The sequence below is a fragment of the Cupressus sempervirens genome, chromosome 4, assembly GCF_028749045.1.
Source record: "Cupressus sempervirens isolate cs-2001-9-10 chromosome 4, ASM2874904v1, whole genome shotgun sequence".
Classification (NCBI taxonomy): Eukaryota; Viridiplantae; Streptophyta; class Pinopsida; order Cupressales; family Cupressaceae; genus Cupressus; species Cupressus sempervirens.
The window spans coordinates 597,922,601-597,943,869 of NC_143121.1; positions in this window are offsets into that span (position 1 = coordinate 597,922,601).

The window sequence follows — 21,269 nt, forward strand, 5'->3', positions numbered from 1 at the left end:
CCATTGGGTTTTTCTAGGGACAATTTGTCCAAAACTATTGTGTTCTTTGTGTTGTGAATTTCTTTTAGTATTTTATTTGTGAAGTTGTAGTTGTGTTATTTTTTCATATTAGTTGTGAATTTTTTTTCAACAGTTTAATAATCATTTACGATAGGAGATTAATAATCAATGACTGCAATAGTGTTAATTTTCACATGGTATCAGAGTGGTGTTGTGGGTAGAAGTATTTGGCCCTAGGAATAAAACCTAGATTGATCTCTTTAGATCTATTATTGCTTTAGTCCCTTGAGATGGCTTCAACTAGTTTGAGAGATTAGGATAGATTGGATGGTGCCTCAAATTTTGGTGTCTGGAAGGAAAGAATTTCTTTGTTGTTGGAAGAGAATGGTATCAAGGATTATGTTACTAGCATTGCAATTGTACCAATGGATGTGACATAGCTTGCAACATATAAGAAGGATGATGCCAAGGTGAGGAGGATTATCCTTGATGAGATCAAGGATCATATTGTTCCACATATCTTAGAGCTAGATACAATGAAGAAGATGTGGGATACCATTTTGAATTTGTACCAAAATACTACCACCAACAGGAAGATGATTCTCAAAGAGAAGCTAAAGAATACCTGGATGAACTAGGGAGAAGATGTTACAAGTTACCTCACCAAGCTTGGACTTGTCAGGAATGAGTTAGCAGTTGTTGGAGTCCCAATGATGATGAACTAGTGAGAATTGCCTTGAATGGGTTTTTCTAAACAATGGAGTGTCTTTGTTCAATTTATTAGTGGACAAGATACCTTACTGAGTTGGGATTGACTATGGACTAATTTCACTTAGGAGGAGTTTAGACTAAGGCTTATCAATGGGGCCAACAAGAGTAAAAAAAGTGAGGTGGAATAGGAAAAAATTACCCAAGCAAGGAAAGAGAAAGAAAAGAAGGGATCTCTACAAAGGATAAAATTCAAAAAGCAAGAAGAAGAAGAAGGGCCTTTCTAAGGTCAAGTGCTTTGGTTTTCATGAGTATGGTCATTATGTTAGTGATTTCCCAGAAAGGAAGAAGGCAAAGAAGTAGATGGTAGCTTCAACAAGTGTAGAAGAACTCTCCAATAGAATGGAAGATGAGTTTACACTCATAGCTTTTATGATGAGCTCAACCTCACAGACTATCTGGTATATACATAGTGAGACATTATTTCATATGACAGGAGTTAGAGAGCACTTCTCTAGTTATAAGGAGAAGAACACCAATATCTAGGAAACTTGTCCAAATTCAACCCAGTTGGGAAAGGGACTATTAAGTTCCAGAGGGATAGTTCATGATGTATTGCATGTGCCAGGATTAGGTATGAATTTTATTTCTATATATGTTCTTTAGGATAGGGGGTATAATGTACTCTTTAAGGGGGAACATGTGTTGATTAAGCACAAGGATTGGAAATCACCCATAACTATTGGAGTTAGGAGTGTTCGCCTTTACAGATTACAATTTGATACTCCTAAGGAACTCATGAGCAATAATAATCCTAGAGATCTTGGAGAGCTATGGCATAGGAGGATGGGTCATATTCATCATGGAGCACTCAAATTTCTTTGTGAGACAGTGAGAGGTGTTCCAGAGGTGAGCATAGAGCATGATGATGTATGTAAAGGATGTGTGTTGGGGAAGTTTGCGATAACATGTTTTCCAAGGAGTGACACCTAATCTGATGTGTTCTTGATCTAGTACATTTAGATATATGTGGACCAATGTTGACAAAGTCTATCAGAGGATATGAGTGCTATGTTACGTTTATCGATGATTTCTCTAGGAACACTTGGATATGCTTCTTGAATACTATAGATTAGGTTTTTAGTCGATTCTAATAATTCAAGGCTCTAGTGGGGAACTCGACAAGAAAGAAGATAAAGGTTATTCGATTAGATAATAGAGGTGAGTACAAAGGAAATAACTTCTAGGAGTTATGTACTAGAGAAAGAATCAAGAGAGAGTGAATTATTTCTTATAATCCATAGCAGAATGGAGTTACTGAGATGAATAACCATTCTATATTGGAGGTGGAAAAACCTATGTTACATAACCATAATATTCCTCGCTACTTATGGCTAGAAGCGTATAGTGCAATAGTCTACATTCAAAATAGGGTTCCACATAAGGTGCTAGGGAGGATGACACTAGAGGAAGATTTCACAAGAAAGAAGTCTGATGTAGCCATTTCAAAATATTTGGGAGTTTGGAATATTGTCATATTTAAGGCAATACACATACCAAGTTAGATTAAACTAGAGAGAGAGGGTACTTTGTTGGGTACAGTAAAAACTCAAAGGCATGTAGGATTTTTATCCTCGAGACCAAAAGAATTATTGTCAGATGTGATGTTAAGTTCATGGAGGACAAGGCATTTAGAAGGTCCAAAGATTTTCCAATAGATGATTAGAGTGAGTAGCCAATAGAAGCTCCAAGGCCTAGTCAAGGGTAGCAAAACACAAGTGCAATTACCAGTACAAGTGTAGGCTCAAGTGGTGAAGATTCATAGAGCATGGAGCAATAGGTGCAATAGGAAATGCATCTAGAAGACTTAGAGGTTAATATTTCATCCTCTATAGTTGGCAGTAGGAACCATGAGGCTCAAGAGACACAAAGGGATACTTAGGAGTTTGTGGGAGCTCCTAGGAAGAGTACTAGACAACAGAGACAACCAACCAAGTTCAATGACTATGTGGCATTAGTTAGTTCGTTGGTAGATAGTGAACCTTCCAGCTATTAGGAGGTTGAATGACATCAAGTATGGTAGGATGCTATGGTTGAGGAGTATTCCTCAATAATGTAGAATGATGTATGGGAGGGAGGTGGTTCCTAGACCAACAAATAGGGTAATTGTTGGATCATGCTAGATCTATAAGATAAAGCATGGTGTAGACGGTAGCATCAAGAAATACATGGCAAGGTTCATAACCAAGGGGTTCTCTTAGAAGGAAGGAATAGACTATGAGGAGACATTTTCTCTAGTTTCCAGGTATACTTCTATATGAGTTGTGATCTCATTTGTTGCATAGATGGGATGGTAGATCCATAACATGGATGTCAAGACAACATTACTTAATGGTGAATTGAAGGAGGAGGTATACATAGAGCAACCGAAAGGCTTTGTAGCACACATCAAAGAGACTGACCTGTCTATATTGAAGAGAGCATTGTATGAAATCAAGCAGGCTCTGAGAGTGTGGTATGAGTGCATTAACACATACTTGCAGGAAATGGGCTTTGTGAAAAGTGAAGTAGATGCTAACCTCTACTACTTGGTGGTTGGTGGTGAGATTCTCATTCTTGTTCTTTATGTGGATGAATTGTTTCTTATAGGTCCACTAGGGCTCATAGAAGACTGCAAGAGGGACTTGCAAAAAAGTTTGAGATGGACTTAGGACTTATGCACTACTTTCTAGCATGGAGGTGTGGTAGATAGATGAATAAATTTTCCTTGGTCAAGGGCAATATTGAAAACATTTGGGATGGAGGATTGTAAAGCCATGTCTACACCCATGATCACAAATTGGAGGAAGGTAGATACATCTAAGGAGAAGGATGTAGATCCCACTTTACATAGACAGTCGATTGGTTTGCTTATGTATTTGGTTAGCAACAGGCCAAATAATGCATTTGCAGTGAACTCACTTAGTCAGTTCATGGTTGAACCAAAGAGAATGCATTGGAAAATGACCAAGCATGTGTTGCATTACTTGAGTGGTACAGTTGAGTATGGGATCAAATATGTTCAAGGTGAAGGTATTAGGTTGATGGGCCATACTAATGTAGATTGGGCATGAAGTACAATGAACAAAAGGAGCACTTTAGGGTGTTGTTTTAGTTTGGGATTAGGTGTTGTATCTTGGTTCAATAGGAAGCAAAAAGTTTTGGCTTTGAGTTCAACAGAGACATAATACATAGTAGCTAGCATGGTGACATGTGACACTATATGGCTTCAAAATTTGTTAATAGCCTTATTTGATTAGAAGATTGAGACTACTATGATACACTGCGACAATCAGAGTTGCATCAAGTTGTCTGAGAATCTAGTATTTCATGATAGGTCTAAACATATAAACATTAGATATCACTTCATCAGATATTGTGTGCAATGAGGGGTTATTTAGCTACAATAGATACTTACAGAGGAGTAGGTAGTATACATTCTAACTAAGGCATTGAGGAAGGTGAAATTCATCTTGTTCAAAGATAAGTTAAGTGTCATGCAGAACAACTTCCTTACTAAGAGGGAGTGTTAGTTTTAGATAGCTTGGACAATTGTTCATCTATATGTGATTAATTAGAAAATATTTGTTAATTAATTGACTTCTTCTAGAAGTAACTAGTAACCTATTGGTTAGGTTGTTTTAATCAAGAATCAACTAGAAACTTCTTGGTTAGGTTGTCTTTATCAAGAAGAAACTAGAAACTTCTTGGTTAGGTTGTCTTGATGAAGAAGCCACTAGAAACCTCTTGGTTAGGTAGTATAAAAGGGGGTCAAGGGAGGCATTTAGAGAACTGAACAGAGCAACACAAGTTGTAGAAGCATTTGCAGTGTTAGCAAATGAGTTTGCAGTGATAGCAAATTGTCTTGCAGTGTTAGCAAGAGTGCAACGATAGCATTAGTGATAGCAATGGAGAATATCAACAGGAGAAATTAGAAGGTTGTCTGAGTTTTGCCAGTGAGAGGCAAGGAATTTTGTATCTTTTGATTTGTTGAAGTTAATATATTTTCCATTTGCAGAATTGGTTTTCCCCTAGGGGTTTTTCCAAGGATGATTCATCCAAAAATATTGTGTTCTTTCTGTTGTGGATTTCTTTCTGTATTTTATTGGTGAAGTTGTAGTTGTGTTATTTTTTGATATTGGCTGTGAATTTGTTTTCAGTAGTTCAATAATTTTTTACAATAGGAGATTAATAATCAGTGATTGCAACAGTGTTAATTTTCATAGTTGATAGTTAGGTTGACTTGATCTTCAATGGTTCATAAATATAAGGTGGTTGCATAACCTTGTTATTATTTCCCTTGCACACACTCATTCCTTGACTTATTTATGCAATAGATTAGTATGCATTCAATATTTCACAACACATATTCATTCCATTGATTCATGATAAGCATTTAATGCACATATACCAATCCTTGCTCAAAATACTTGGCTGTAGGAATCTGTTGGAAATATATGAAAGGCTAAGTTACTAAGAGGGGAGGCATGAATCAATAAACAATAAAACTTAATCTTTATTTACCAATTAATCCTTCATGTGTATTCTAATCTAATTACATGCATGAAAAACTGAAAGCATTAAAACATTCATAACACTTTGACACACAATATGGTGACCCAAAAACCTTCCAAATAGAAAGTAAAATTGGGGTGGGGATGATACCCACAAGCTTTAGTGCTATAGTATAAAGTTGGCCTTTTAAGGCTTACAATGATCACTTCTGATGATTTGCCTTGTTAGGAGCAATAAGGACTAATAGGTCGACCTTGCAAAAGGATTTACAAAAATACAATGAAGTGTGCACTCAGTAAAGAGATTTACAAAAGACTGTTAAGCCTACCTTGTGAAAGGATTTAATCATTCCACTTATTAGGATGAATCAATAGTTGATCTCTGATCTCCAACTTGATTTGCTAAATGAGATTCCTTTGAGTGTAATGATCAACTTGCTATGATAGATAAATCTTTGCTACTCCTTTTATTGTTGTAGCCTTTTACTTCATACTTATTCTCTTTTTTACTTTGATGATACCTCTTTGGATGTGATTCAATAAATTACATATATACCAATCCAATTTACAATTCAACAAAGTTGGCTATAATACAAGTTTCACTAAAATACATAAAATTGGCCCAATTACATGTACTCGGGTTCTGAAGACAAACTCAGTGAGGTTCTAATACTCGACAGCCATTATCAATGCTCGACATCATCATGCACTCGATAGACATAGAAGCTCAACTCATACTAATCACTTCCAAGTAGTCTAAACTCGATCTACATTGGTGACTCGATGAACACTACGAAACTCGGCATATAAACTGAATCACTTGGTTGACACTGCATAGCTCAGTCAACACTATCACTATGAGCTCGGTATAAAGTGAACCACTTGGTTGACATTGCATAGCTTGGTCAATACTAGATTCACATCACTAAAGCTACGAACTCGGTAAGCATTGTCAAACTCAATTTGCACTAAGAAACTTGGTAAACACTATGAAACTCGGTTTATATTGATAATCACCAACTTGGTAGAAACTACTTGATGCAAATGAAATATTGTTCCTGAAACTTAGTAGTAACTATAAACCTCGATAGAGGCTAAATTACTTGGTTAATACTATTAACTATACAATAAACTTGGTAGCTACTAGCTGTTTGATTATGTGTGTGTGTCACTAATAAACAAAATTGACTGAAATGTCAACAATCTCCCCCTTTAGCATTAGTGACAAAAATACTTATCAATCAAAATTGAATTCTCAAAAAAGTTCAAAATAATCTTTAGTCTCCATCTTGTGTCTTCAACTCGATGATATACTGTGTTTTTTAGATTTTTCAAAATTGCTTTTGTTAGAGATGTTTATCTGAATATCTGTACATGTATAATACTATGATGCTCCCCCATACATATATATTCAATATACCTTACACATTATATACATATTCTCATCTTCTCCCCTTTATGGCATCTTTTCATATTCTCTCCTTTTATGTCACATCTTATATTACATCTTCTCCCCCTTTATCAAGTTATATACATCTTCTCCCCCTTTTTGACATAAATGCTAAAGGTGTATGCTACATGGTAATGCCAAAATGTGACAAGAAGTCATAATGTACATTTAGAATTAGTAACATTGTCTTGTCCCATATTTCTTGCAACACCTTGCTTGCATGCAATACAATCTAAACTTTTGCTGATAATTCCATCATATGATTAGCAACAAAGAGGTTTTTATCATGGGTGAGAGTTTTAACATGTGCAATATATTTCTAAAATGCATCCATGTTTGGATGAATCATGCCTTGTATATGTGCAAGTGTAGCCATTATCCTAGCTTCTTCCCTTAGCAATTCTACTTTCATGTCAGTCAAAAATCTAATCTTTGTGTAATAAGCAAAACTATAGCTCGGCTCAAGTGACAACTAGTGTGTACTTGCCTTCATATCTTCATCTATTTTTGAGAGTTTATCTTTGATTTCCTACATGAAGATGAATGTATCACAAAGTTTACAAAATAGAGAAGTGATATTTCTGGTAGAGGTTTCCAATGAACTAAGAATACTAGACAAGTCTACTTGGTATATGGCAATCTTTTGTGCAAGTAGCTCCAATACTTTATTTTCAAATTTCTCCTCTACTCTTTGCAACAATTTCTCTTGTCCATTCAAATCTTCATTGAATTTCTGGACCACTTCTACTAACAGAGCCAAAATAGCTTAAGAAGTATCAACCTTAGTGTTGAGTGCCTCTGCAAGAATGTTCTTTGCATCTTCTAGCACTTGTTGTTCTCTATCACTTTCTTCTCTAAGCCTTTGTTGCTTAGCTTTCTTCTATAGAAGCTCTCCTATTATATGCATTTGATCTGGATTTAGAGTAGAGATATCCCAATTCAGGATAACTATATCATCATCAAGATCAATGTCTTCTTCCTTTTCTTTAACTTTTCTAGAAACTTTTGTACTCGGTTCAGGCTTGCTCTCAACTATCTTTGTACTTATTATTTACATGCTCGTAATAGTAACTATAGTGGAAATGGAAGGACTAGCAATAAAAGTAGATATTTCACTTATTGAAGAAATACCTTATTGTTGAGTAACCAAAATTGATGAAGGAGGAAGCACTGACTACTTGGTAGATGAAATGATGGTCACTTTAGTCAATGAAGTACTGAGCTGAATAGGTGCAAAGATTGGTTGAATGCTTGGATTTGCAGTGTTTGACACAACCAAATTGATAGTAGCTTTCTCTAAGCTAGATGGCTTTAAAGCTTTACTTAGAGAGTGAGGAAGCGAGGCTATAACTACTATTGCAATCTTCTCAAGGCTGGTCTCCTAAATACTCTGAATCTTAGGGAGATTCTCCTCGGTGGATTCTTGCTCTTATTCCTCATCATCTTTATTCTCATCATTTGTTTCTTCTTCATCATCTTTGCCATCTTCATCCTTATCACTGACATGAACAACAAAATCACTCTACTTATGAAGATTGTAAATATTCTTCCATGTGTTAGTGGCATTCCTTACCACATCTTCAATGTAGTGTTAAATTTCAAAGTAAGTTTTTCCTCATTCTGCTTGATGGATTCTTTCACTTCTTTGTCACTTAGACTTGACATGAGTTGCTTCAGAGTTTGCTCATATAAGTCTTTTGCAGTTTTCTTGGGATGTTCCTATCTTGGCTTAATTTTCTTAATTTTCTCCATTAATTCATTGGGAATCTATTGTGCAAGTTGGTCTAGTGAATATTTCCATTTACCTATCTTAGACATAACCATGCCTTCAACTTACTTCTTGTCTTCTATAGTTCTGGCTTCATACCTTAATGATTTAAAATTTTCCATGTCAGTTGTAGAATCAATCTCTTTTAGTTTCTCTTGAAATGTGGGTGGAGGCCATTTGATAATCACATCTCCTACTTCTTTAACCAATTTCAGTTTCCTTTTAGATGCTCTTATTGTTAACACTGCAGTAGATAACTTGGAAGGTTTGGTTATGATAACCTTACCTTTCTTCTTGACTAGCTCTTCTTCTTCTAATTTTGCCTCATCTTCTACATCATCTTGTTCTATATCATCTCCTTTACCTTCTCTCAATAAGAGAGTAGAGTTGGTTTGTCTTAGTTTAACTATCCTTTTCTTTCCTTTGTTGACAACCTGAGGAAGTTTTATCTCTAATTCAATTCTAGCTTCAGCTTCATCATATGTTCCAAAATATGTAACCTTTGGATCAACAAATTCATTTAATAGTGCTTCAATAATATCCCTGGTATCATCAATACTGACCTCATAACTAAGAGGCTTGACCCATACAATTCTCGATTTTATTGCTTGTATATACACTTTGTCACAATCTACCATAAAACATATATCATCCTTGTAGTCTTCTACTAGTTTCTTTGGTATTCTGAATCTATTATTCATCTTATCCTTGAATGCATCAAAAAAGTTGTCCATGATACTGACATAATTTCACCCATTTCTACTATATACTCATTGATTCGATAAAGAACAGGTACATATTTTCTCCATACAACTGTACCTTTTGAGAAGAAAAACTTTTGTGCAAAGAAAAATAAATAGGTTTAAAGTGAATCAAACTTACAAGGGTTATTCTTTGAAGTTCTAATGCTATCCATGCTTTTGTTGAATCGGTTCAACATCAACTCAGCAAGGTTGAATGACATGTTGTTCTTGACCACTTTGAAAGAAAGATCCACAGCTTCACATGATACACTATAGAGTCAACTGGAGCTATATATCTTGTATGCAATTACATGAATTTCAAATTTTAACTCCATATTAGTAACACAATAGATCTTCATCCCTCTTCCATCCCTTTTAGAAAGGTTTTCTTCTCTAGTTCTACTCGACTTAGGGTTTTGGTAGTTTTAGCCTTTGTCAACATTGGGAGCCCTATGATCTGATGAATCATTTTCTTCGTTAAGGGAATAGGCTGCTCCAACCATAACTGCCTATTGTGCACATTGCTAAGGATAAACCTTATTCATTTTATCTAAAATTCTTAGGGCATGTGTGGAATGTGAGTTAAACCCTTCACTTCTAGGTGTTGATGCTCTAGTTTTAACACACCATTCACACACAACTTCTCCAAAGTTTCATCCATTTCTAGGGTTCTTATATCTTGAATTGAACAATAAAAATGTGAGTGAATATCATTTATTAGAAGTACCTTAGATGAAATTTGAGACTGAACTCTAGTTGGATCAAAAGTTTTCGCAATAGCTAGACTCAACTTGAAATCTGGCGCTTTCCATTCTACTCCTCAAACTAACATCTCAGACCCTTTCTTTGTCTTGCTGCTAGAGGATGCTATCGCTTGGTAGGGTTTGAGAAAACATGGAAAACCTCAAAAATAGTTTGCACAAATCCCTTGGATGTACATAAATTGCTTTTCACAAATAGCTCTTGAAAAATCATGATGAAAAATGAATTTATTTTTGCCCTTTTTATCAAATTTCACCTTTCAATTGTCATAAATGCTTCGTATGATCACTTGGTTGATGACAAATTACCTTCCACTCAACTTGAATTAATTTCTTGGTAGGAACATTCATGACTTAATGTCTAAACAACAACTTAGTTACTCCCAACCTTGCTTGATAGGTCTTGCAACCCAACCTAGCTGGGTAAGGTCTAGAATTTCTTTAGATACTCAGTGATCCCTTTACATCTTGAATGTTGATATGGATCTTTCCTTCTAGCTAACTAGAACTGATGTAGGATATTTCTATATTTGCTTTAGAATATTAGTTCTAGTTATCCCTGTGGGAGATCAAGTAGAAATGCTTGAGTCACCCAATTCTTGAGTGACATATGCTTCATTGCTCGGACTTGCATTCTCAAAAGATTTTAGAATCCACTGCTATCTCATTTGTTTTCTAATGTTATTAGCCTTGGCTTTCTTTCCATCTTAAATTCTTCCAATGTTCATATAGTTCTTGGCAAGATGATCAAGTTTTGTACTAATGAAACATCTTCTAGTGGTCTCTCTTGTCCTCATGTGATGTTTTACATAGTTTATTCCAATGTGTCCAAATTCTCCACAGTAATGACATCTGCACCATGTGTTGTAGTCCCAACCAAATATAGCTTTTATAATTTGTTCTGCTAGACTCAATATCTTAGTTTTGCATTCAGAAGATTTGTGCCCATGCTTCTTGCATTTGTGACATTTGCCTTCAAATTTAGATTTTTCTTTGCATTCATTAGCTCTATGACTATGCTTATTGCAATTGTAGCATTTTCCATTGAATTTAGCTTTACCATTGCTCCAACATTTGTTTGATTTATGACCTAAGTTACCAGAATAATTACAAGTAGGTCTTTGATTCTTTTGAGCTCCTTGCTTAGATGATTCACCTTCTTCTATATATATCCAATTCCTACTTTTCCCTTTTGTCTATAATGGATTTGCTCATTTAATTGATCCATGTCTGCTTGAGATTTCATCATGCTCTCATTGGTTTGCTTTTTAGTGTTTAGATCATTCTGCAATCTTTCATTTTCTGATCTTAAATATTATGATTTCTTCATTTGCATTAGTAAGTTGATCAATGAAGTCTACCTGTTGATCAGTGAAGTCTACCTGTTGAAGGGATAGATGCTGAATTTCATTATTCTTTCCTTCTAACTCTTCTTTTATCTTATTTTTCTCTTTCATGACTTCACACAATCTCATTGACTGAATTTCTTGTTTTCTTTCAACTTTTTGATTTCTTCTTGAAGTGTACCATTCTTTTCTAATAGTTCTTTTATTGCTTCATTAGCTTTTCATTATCAATAGCCTTATCAAGTCTAAATACTTCCATAGCCTTTGATCTTTGCTCAAGCTGTTAAGTTTTTTTCTTTGAGAACCACAAAGCTCTGATACCAATTGTTGGAAATATATGAAAGGCTAAGTTATTAAGAGGGAAGGGGTGAATTAGTAACCAATAAAACTTAATATTTATTTACCAATTAATCCTTCATGTGTATTCTGACCTAATTGCATGCATGAAAAACTGAAAGTATTAAAACATTCATAACACTTTGAATGGTGACCCAAAATCCTTCCAAATAGAAAGTAAAACTAGGGTGGGAATGATACCCACAAGCTTTAGTACTGTAGTATAAAGTTGGCCTTTTAAGGCTTACAATGATCAATTCTGATGATCTGCCCTATTAGGAGCAATAAGGACTACTAGGTCCACATTGCAAAAGGATTTACAAACATACAATGAAGTATGCACTCGATAAATATATTTACAAAAAACTGTTAAGTCTACCTTGTGAAAGTATTTAATTGTTCCACCTGTTAGGATGAGCTAGTGGTTGATCTTTGATCTGCAACTTGTTTTGCTGAATGAGATTCCTTTGAGTGTAATGATAACCTTGCTATGATAGATAAATCTTTGTTGCTCCTTTTACTATTGTAGCCTTTTACTTCACACTTATGCTCTTTTTTACTTTGATGATACCTCTTTGGATGCAATTCAATCCATTACATATATACCAATCCAATTTACAATTCAACAAAGTCAGCTACAATACAAGTTTTACCAAAATACACAAAGTTTTCCCAATTGCAAGTACTCAAGTTCTGAAGACAAACTCAGTGAGGTTCTGATACTCAACAACCATTGTCAATTCTCAACATCATCATGCACTCGGTAGACGTAGAATCTCAACTCATACTAATCACTTCCAAGTAGTCAAAAATTGGTCTACACTGGTGATCAATGAACACAGTGAAACTCGACATATATACTAAATCACTTGGTTGACACTACATAGCTTGGTCAACACTATCACTATGAGCTTGGTATAAATTGAATCACTTGGTTGAAACTATATAGCTCAGTCAACACTAGATTCACATCACTAAAGCTACGAACTTGGTAAGCACTGTAGAACTCAATTTTCACTAAGAAACTTGGTAGACACTATGAAGCTCAGTTTACACTGATAATCACCAACTTGGTAGAAACTGCTTAATGCAAACTAAATATTGTTCCTAAAACTTGGTAGCAACTATAGAAATTGGTAGAGCCTGAATTACTTGGTTAATACTGTTAGCTATACCATAAACTCGGTAGCTACTAGTTGTCTGATTAAGTGTGTGTGTCACTAATAAACAAACTTGATTGAAATGTCAACATTTTTCCAGGGATGATTTGTCCAAAAATATTATTTTCTTTGTGTTGTGAATTTCTTTCCATATTTTATTGGTGAAGTTGCAGTTGTGTTATTTTTCAATATTAGCTATGAATTTGTTTTTAGAAAATTAATAATCGTTTACAATAGGAGATTAATAATCAGTGATTGCAATAGTGTTAATTTTCATTGTTGGTAGTTAGGCTAACCTATCTATAGTGGATCATAAATATAAGGTGGTTGCATAACCTTATTATTATTTCCCTTGCATGCACTCCTTCCTTAACTTATTCCTGCAACATATTAGTACACATTCAATATTTCACAACACATATTCATTGCATTGATTCATGATAATCATTTTATGCACATATACCAATCCTTGCTCACAATACTTGGCTGCAGGAACCTACCCATTAGAAGTAAGGAAGAACATTCTCATCTATAAATCACACACATATATAATCCCATTTATCTATACAAGTCTTAACCATATCAATATATCCATCTAGGACTCTTGTTGGATGCTTTTTTTGAACAGTGTCTTTGGACACTTGAGCTACTTAATAATCAGTTGTTGTAGAGTTTTGATGGTTGTTGAAACCCTTGACATTGATGTCAACGGGGGAGAAGTACGACATGAAAAACATCACTGGGGAGAAATATTGCGTAAAAATAGTTTGGGAGAAGTACAACATGGAATAATTGAAAGCACATTGAGGTGTTTCAGTAGGGGAGAATGATGTTAGAGTAATAAGATATTTCCTTATTAATTATATCATTTGATTTAATTATTAAGTTACTTATTATCTCTAGTTTACTTAAGATAAACTTTAGGCATATAATAATTAATTCTTTTGTTAATTATTATCATGCAACCTAGCTTTTTTCCTATTAGGGATCTGATCTTCTTTTATAAGGATTCATCTCTTTGTAATTTTATTCATTCACTTTTGATAATAGTAATCTTTTTTTTTGCTCATCAAGAATGTCTCATCCATGGATCTGACAATTTCTGCCTACACAATTTTTCTTCTTTCTTTTTGTGACGGGTGTTTGCATGCAGGTGATTCTTGGGAGCTGTGTGGTTGATCTCTCATCAACTTCAACATGGTATCAGAGCTCCAAACCTTCATGCCCCTATTCATTTTATAAGAGATTTTTCTTGGCTTTCAGATTTGTGCTTTTTTATTTCAGAGGGTTTCATTTTTCACAATTATTTTGTATTGAATATGGGGGATCACTGATTTTGGGTCACTTTGAGCCCAAACAAACATCACCATTGAGCTCAAAGAACCCCAAAAACCCCTATTTTCATATAAAATTTGTCCAATTTGGATACAGTTGAAATTTAAGACAAAAAAATTGCTCCCAGATTTGGGCACATTTCACAAGGCGATGATTTATCACAAAATCAAAAGATTTTAATGAAAAAATCTCATGATTTTTTAATTTTAAAAAGCGTATGCTTTTTTAAAAAAATATTCTTCAAAAGATTTTTTTTTTTTCAAAAAAAACCTTTTAAATTTTCCAAAAAAGGATGCCTGCATCAGCAAAGTACTGATACAACAGGGATGTCATAAAAGTACTAACATTGCAGGTGCTGACATCATCCTTTTTGGGCCAAAATTTGATGGCTTTCAAACCATCATTTCTATGATTTGTTTTGTCTTAAAAAGTTATCTATGGTTTTTTGGCCATATCTTTTTCATACGGAGGTATTTTTTGACGAATCTTATATTGTCAAAAAGCTCTTTCTGAGCCCATCATGATGATGCTAGTTATTTGGACTTTTGATGCCATTTGATTTCCTATTTATGCAGTCAAAATTAGAAGTTCTATTTTGCACTCCGAGAGACATATCTCAAGCATCCAATCTTTGATTTGGGAATTCTTTATATCGTTGGAAAGGTCTTTCTGACCTCTTTTCATTGATGTTGTTTGTTTTTCCAGATTCTTATCTAGGCAGATTCTATTCAATCTTCTGCATTTTTGCATTATGGTGGATAACTTGGTTATTTCAGGTCTAGGGATTGATTTTGTTGCTTCAGATGATTTGTCATGACTTGTATTATCTTTTGTATAAATCTTATGTCTCTTTTGGTCTATTTAGACATCATTTGTATGCATTCTTGCAAACACATTGAGATAAAGTGCCATACCGCATCTGTATTTTTTGTTTAAGTTGTTTGCCTTGTTTTGCCTTCTGATTCAAGTAGTGTCATTTGAGGACACTTGTGCACATTATTGTATTCTTGGGATTCACCATATCTTGTGCCTTATTGTACACGTACTACTCTGATAAAGTGCCATGTTGTTTGGGGGGGGGGGGTGGTGGTTGATGTCTTGCCTTTGTTTTCCATCTTCCTTTGTCTAGTGAGTGTCCCTTCTATGACATTAGCCTCATGATTTGTCTGAGATTGATCACCTTAGTACACACTTATGTACTCTTTCATGCATCTTGATCGTGGTTCCTTGACTTGCAGTTCTTTTTGGCCCACTTTCTTAGTTGCCTATCCCCTCACCCTATCTGCATTAGGGGGGATTCTACTGTTGTTTCTCATGCTTCCTTGGTTTGTTGGAGTGAGCTATGTATTCAGTATTTGATCCTATGTACTAGGTGATTGCAGTGGCTAGGTACTTATGCATTTCAGTGAGATGGATCATCTACCATATAGACACTCTTCTATTTGTTCCACTTTTTGGTTGCAACCTTCCTTGGTTCAATTGATCAGCTCTTCAGGCTTTGGTGTTTTATGCCATTTGTATTTTCAAGTTCAATCATTTGCCTCCTAATTTGATACAGATTACAGTCTTCTCTACCTAGTCAGGTTCTATTTTAGTGGAGGTTCTTTAGATCAATAGTTATTGTTTGATAGAGCTTTGTAGCTTCTACATGCTTTAGTGATGCTTTAGTTGGATGTTTCTTCAGTCCTTCACTAGATTTTTCAGCTATCTCTTTTTGGAGTAGAGTTTTTCCCACTGGGTTTTCTCTATTTCTCCTCTTTTCAGAGATTTGGTTGTGCTTGGGTACCTCATCAAGCCTTTGTTTCTGGGACCCAATTTACTTTCAACAGTATTTTTTAGGGTTTTAGCTATTCCCTAAGTTTATATTAAGGGGGGTGTTAGAGTAATAAGATATTTCCTTATTAATTAAATCATTTTGATTTAATTATTAAGTTACTTATTATCTCTAGTTTACTTAAGCTAAACTTTAGGCATATAATAATTAATTCTTTTATTAATTATTATCATGAAACCTAGCTTTTTTCCTATTAGGGATTTGATCTCCTTTTATAAGGATTGATCTCTTTGTAATTTTATTCATTCACTTTTGATAATAGTAATCTTTCTTTTTGCTCATCAAGAATGTCTCATCTATGGATCTAGCAGTTTCTGCCTCCATAGTTTTTCTTCTCTTTTTCTGTGACAGGTGTTTGCATGTAGGTGATTCTTGGGAGCTGTGGGGTTGATCTTTCATCAACTTCAACAAATGACTGATGAAGAGGATTTGAAAAAAAGGTTAATAGTCTTTTTTTATTGGTATTTTTGGAACTAGATGTTTTTCATCTATGTTTCCATCAAAGCAAAAGCGAGATATTTTTGGAAGCATGAATGCTAATGATATACATATGGGGAGTATTGTATATATTTTATCATGATGGTATGTTATATTCATGACTGTATTTTTCATTGATGTTAATGTAGCAGTTTTTTGTGGTATCTAATAGAAGAACAATAGAAAGATCAAGTTGGTATGGATAGATCGTTGAATATTTTGAGTAGGGAGGTTAAAGAGAGACACTACTAAGTATCTAGTATATGTATCTAACCTTATAAGTGTAAGATATAAAGTCTAGAAGAAGTTATGTAAGTTTCGGTGAAGAGTTCTCTGAGATAGATTTTATAGAGGCATGTTCTGGTGAACTTTTTATATTTCTTAGCAGATTTGTTATTCTGAGAAGCTGAAGTTAAAGAGGTGAAGAAGACATGTTGGTGATGACTTGATTAAGTTCACTCATCATAATGTTACGTGTACAGAAATATATTCAAGTTGCAAGGAAAAAAAAAAATGTTATCGCTAAGTATAATGTGTTCTTAATGTGGTCCTATAATTATTAATTAAGAAGCTGTAAAACTGACTCAAGAAATTGTTTTATGGATTCAATATAAAGGAAGTATATTTTCCTTTATCATGAGTATGTATGAGAAGCAATTACAAGCAACACAAAGAGATAAATACAAAGTTTAGTAGAGTAGAGTAGAAGTGAAGAAAACTTCATTGCTAGGATTTTATTATGTGATCTGAATTTGGATACTTGGATTTGAGGTTCATGACCTAGTCTAAAAGGTCAAATAGTGATTGGTTTGGTTGACAAGATAGAGAAAATAAGTTATAGTATAGTACACACAATTATTTTGCAAGGAATAGTTGAGAGATCAGTTGGATAGTGAGTTCAGTAGTCTTGCCCCACAAGCTATTTGGACAGCGGGTCCTTCTATCTTCTACAACTCCTAACAACGTTGGCATAATAGGTTGGAATCTCCTAATAGGGACTCATATGTACCAAATGTTGTAATAGACTCCTAATAGGGTCCATCCTCTAACAAGGAATATTTATATTAGTACATCACCTTGTGGGCATCATTCCCACTAGGGTTTTCCCTCTGATCAAGGGTTTCCCTAGTTAACATATGTAGTGTAATTGTCAATGTGCATCTTGTTATGGTTGGTATTTACTTTAGTTGAATGGATAAGATTGTTTAAGGTTGATAAATGTTTTAATTATTGGATAACTGATTCACCCCCACCTCCTCTAGTTATCATGGTGGACTATTATTTCTAACAATTGAGTCCTTGGAATACCCCAAAAATATGGGCACCCTCTAGTGGGGTGTCACAATTGTGTGAGGTGAATGCATATAAATAAGTTGTGAGACAAAGGTTTTTCTTCCTCTACCATTTTTGGTTATAGGGATAAAAAGTGTCTTTTACGAGTCTATAATCTGTCCAAGTCATGCAAACAACAAAAGGTCAAGACTCACCCATCCTTCTAAGTTGCTTTGTGCTCGATTGGATTGTTTTAGACTACTGCTTGCATCTCTTGTCTAAAAAATAAATATTTATTTACAAACCAATATGATGTTCAAAAATTTGCAAATGATGTCCATATCTACCTAGAACTTAAAAACACTATCAGCCCTCTATTTAGAAACTACCAAAATCATTGAAAATGTCTTCAAGTACAGTTTGAACCTATCAATTTTGTCCTTTTCTCACTTGCAGTTCTAAAAAACTTCATGCGAGAAAATTGTTAGTTTATGTTTCCTTGCATTGTTCTCTACATTTCCTCGTGTGTCTTGATGTTAATCCTCATACGAAAGTTTACCAAAATATTGAATTTTCGAGTCAAAACCTATGTTTTCTATCAAATTGTCCTTTCCTCATGTGGCTTTGTCAAATTATTATTCCAAATTCTCACTTGGTTCATTGTGTTTCCTCGCACAGTTCTTTGTGAATCTTCATGCAAGCTTTTGTCCTAAAATTATCAAAATTACTCTACTAGAGGTGTCTTCTTGCCTTGTTGTTTGTATTTCCTCACTGGGGAGTTATTTTCTCATGCGAGTCTATCCAATTTTGTCCAAAATAGTGAGCTATTCTGAGCTCCCTTGTCAAAAATCAATCCTTGATGTGTGTTTGAAAACATTTAGTCATTTCTCTATTTGCAACAGTGTCAAGCTCTAATTTCTTGCTTAGTTGATCACTTGTGATTTGCACACAAAACTAGTCTCCTTATTTGATTGTCCTATTTTGCTCTCTTTTCTTTGTTATACCTTGCATCGATAGTCAAAACTATTGGCTATTATAGCTATTTCTTATACTATTTGTATCTAGATATACAACACACTTTTCACTTTGAGATAATGTTCTAGTGTGATCCTTGTTCAAACTTTGTTTCTATTCATTGTCTATGACTATTTCCATAAGGAGTGGAAACTTGTTTGCTCTCTACAGACCATGGCATGGTAGAGCTAGAGGTAGAAATCATGATAGAGGTCATTCCCAAGTTTACATACAATCTAAATCTAGTGAAGAGTCCTCACGATCTCTTTCACCTGTTAGTCCACCTAGTCTTTGAAGAACATTTTCCATAAACTTTCAACAAACTAGAATCCATTATATCAAGAGAATCTTGAAATTGATAGAATGCCTACATCTTAGAACAAAACAATTGAATTCTCATTTAAAGCACCTTTTCAATAGACACATACTAAAACTTTCAACACTCCTAAAACGACTGATCAAAATCAAGAAATAAGAGACCATAGTAGGAGACAAAATCATGAACAATTGAAATAACCTTACAAAGACACAAATGAGTATGATAATATGCAAGAGATACCTCCTGAAACAAAGAGAAATATTGTAAGGATAAAAAATTTTAGAAAGTGATAGAGATCTTGCTTAATGAGGAGAAAAAGAAATATTTTCTCAAGCTCGCTCAAGAAGGAGCAAAGCTACCTCAACTTTTGAATGTTGAAACAATAGTCACACAAGAAGAAGAAACTAAAATATCCAAGTTACAAAAACAAATAAAATTCATGCAAGAATAATTGGCCCAAATGATGTGTGACAAGGATAAACCAACTAAAAATTACACTTTAGACACCCTTTGTCCATTTCCTTTCAACAAGGGTTTGGGCATGCCTCCTTTTTGAAGAGGAGTTGAGTTACCCAAGTACTTAAAATGCTTTGGGACATCTGATCCCCAAGGTCATTTTAGGGAATTTAGTGCTGTCTATGGAATTCATGCACAATCAAATGTATCTTATATGTTTATTCCCAAGAGTCTAGGTGGTCAAGCAATGGAATGGTTTTCAAGATTACCTACTAGTATTAAAACATTTGATGAGATTGCTAATATGTTTCTTCATAGATACTCACACAACATACAACATCCAATCAACATATGTGATTTGTATAACCTCAAACAAAAGGTTGGAGAACCTTTCCTCATATTTCTTTAAAGGTGGTGACAATTGTATTGTTGAGCTATCATTTTGAACGATGCTTAATGGTAGGAATCCTTTTGAACTCCTCTCTTGAAAAGATGATTTGGGATCAACTCCAAGGTTCTGGGTGATCTTGTGACCTACTAGAATCCACTCAAATAAAGATAAATTTATTTGTTCACAAAGAGGCCTTTGCTGGTTCGAACCAATTTCATATAAGATGATTAATCTACTTGATGTTTCAAAATTAACCACAAAAAGAGATATGTTTTTGGTAATTTATGTTTTTAAATAAATGCAATCTAACAATGCAGCTATATGAATTCCTAATTTAACCAAGGGTTAGCATAGAAAATAAAAAAGATAAGGTAACAAGAGATAAATTTAAACAACATGAAAGGGAAATTCCTAATGGACATAAACCATGGTAACAACATGTCTACTAGTTAATCATTAAAACAATAGCGTAGGATACCAACGAAAGTAGGAGCAGTGCTTCCTCAAATCCACTGATGCAATTATTGATGGGAATTTAGTAAAACTAAAAGATGTTTAACTTCTTATCAAATCGCAAGGCCACAAAAAGTGTGCTCTTACAAGACGAGGAGCTATATAGGAACAAAAGGGTGATCTATTCTCTAACTTTGTATGTTAGTGGAATTCATCAACACATGGTAAAAAATCAAACTAAAATATCACACAATCAAATCAACACAATAAAACTATTGGCTCCATTATTATCATGAACAAGAATCCACAAAAATAGCACACTCCAACAAGAATAGCTACACTCAGAATGAGAGTACCAAAAGATTATATTATTACATCAAAATAATGGCCTAGAATACATGTTACATTTCTAAATTTATAAGAAATCATCTCCTCAATTTTTATTGAGAGTGAGACATCTTTTTATGCAAACATATGCTTCTAAACTAATAAAATAAATCTATTTATGTAAAAGTAGACTCTCTAAATGGTGCTAAATAGGACTCCACCCTTGTTTATATCAATTAATTGATGCATGAGCCATTATACAATTTTTATTTATGAAGTTTTCTTATATTCAATCTCTAAATGCCCCAAACTTTGACATCAATTGGCAAAAAAATATTCAAAAATAGGAAAAACACTTTCACTTTTTGCCTAAAAGTGAGATACAACTTCTTGCACTTACCGATCAAAGTGGATGATAGTTATGAAGAGAGGGACACAAAAGAGATAATGTATAGATAGATGGATCATATTGAATATAAAAGTGAAGGATAATTATGAAGGGAGAGAAATATGCAAGGGAAGTTGCAGGGAGAGAAATAGGAATAGAATAAAGAGAAAGAATGGTA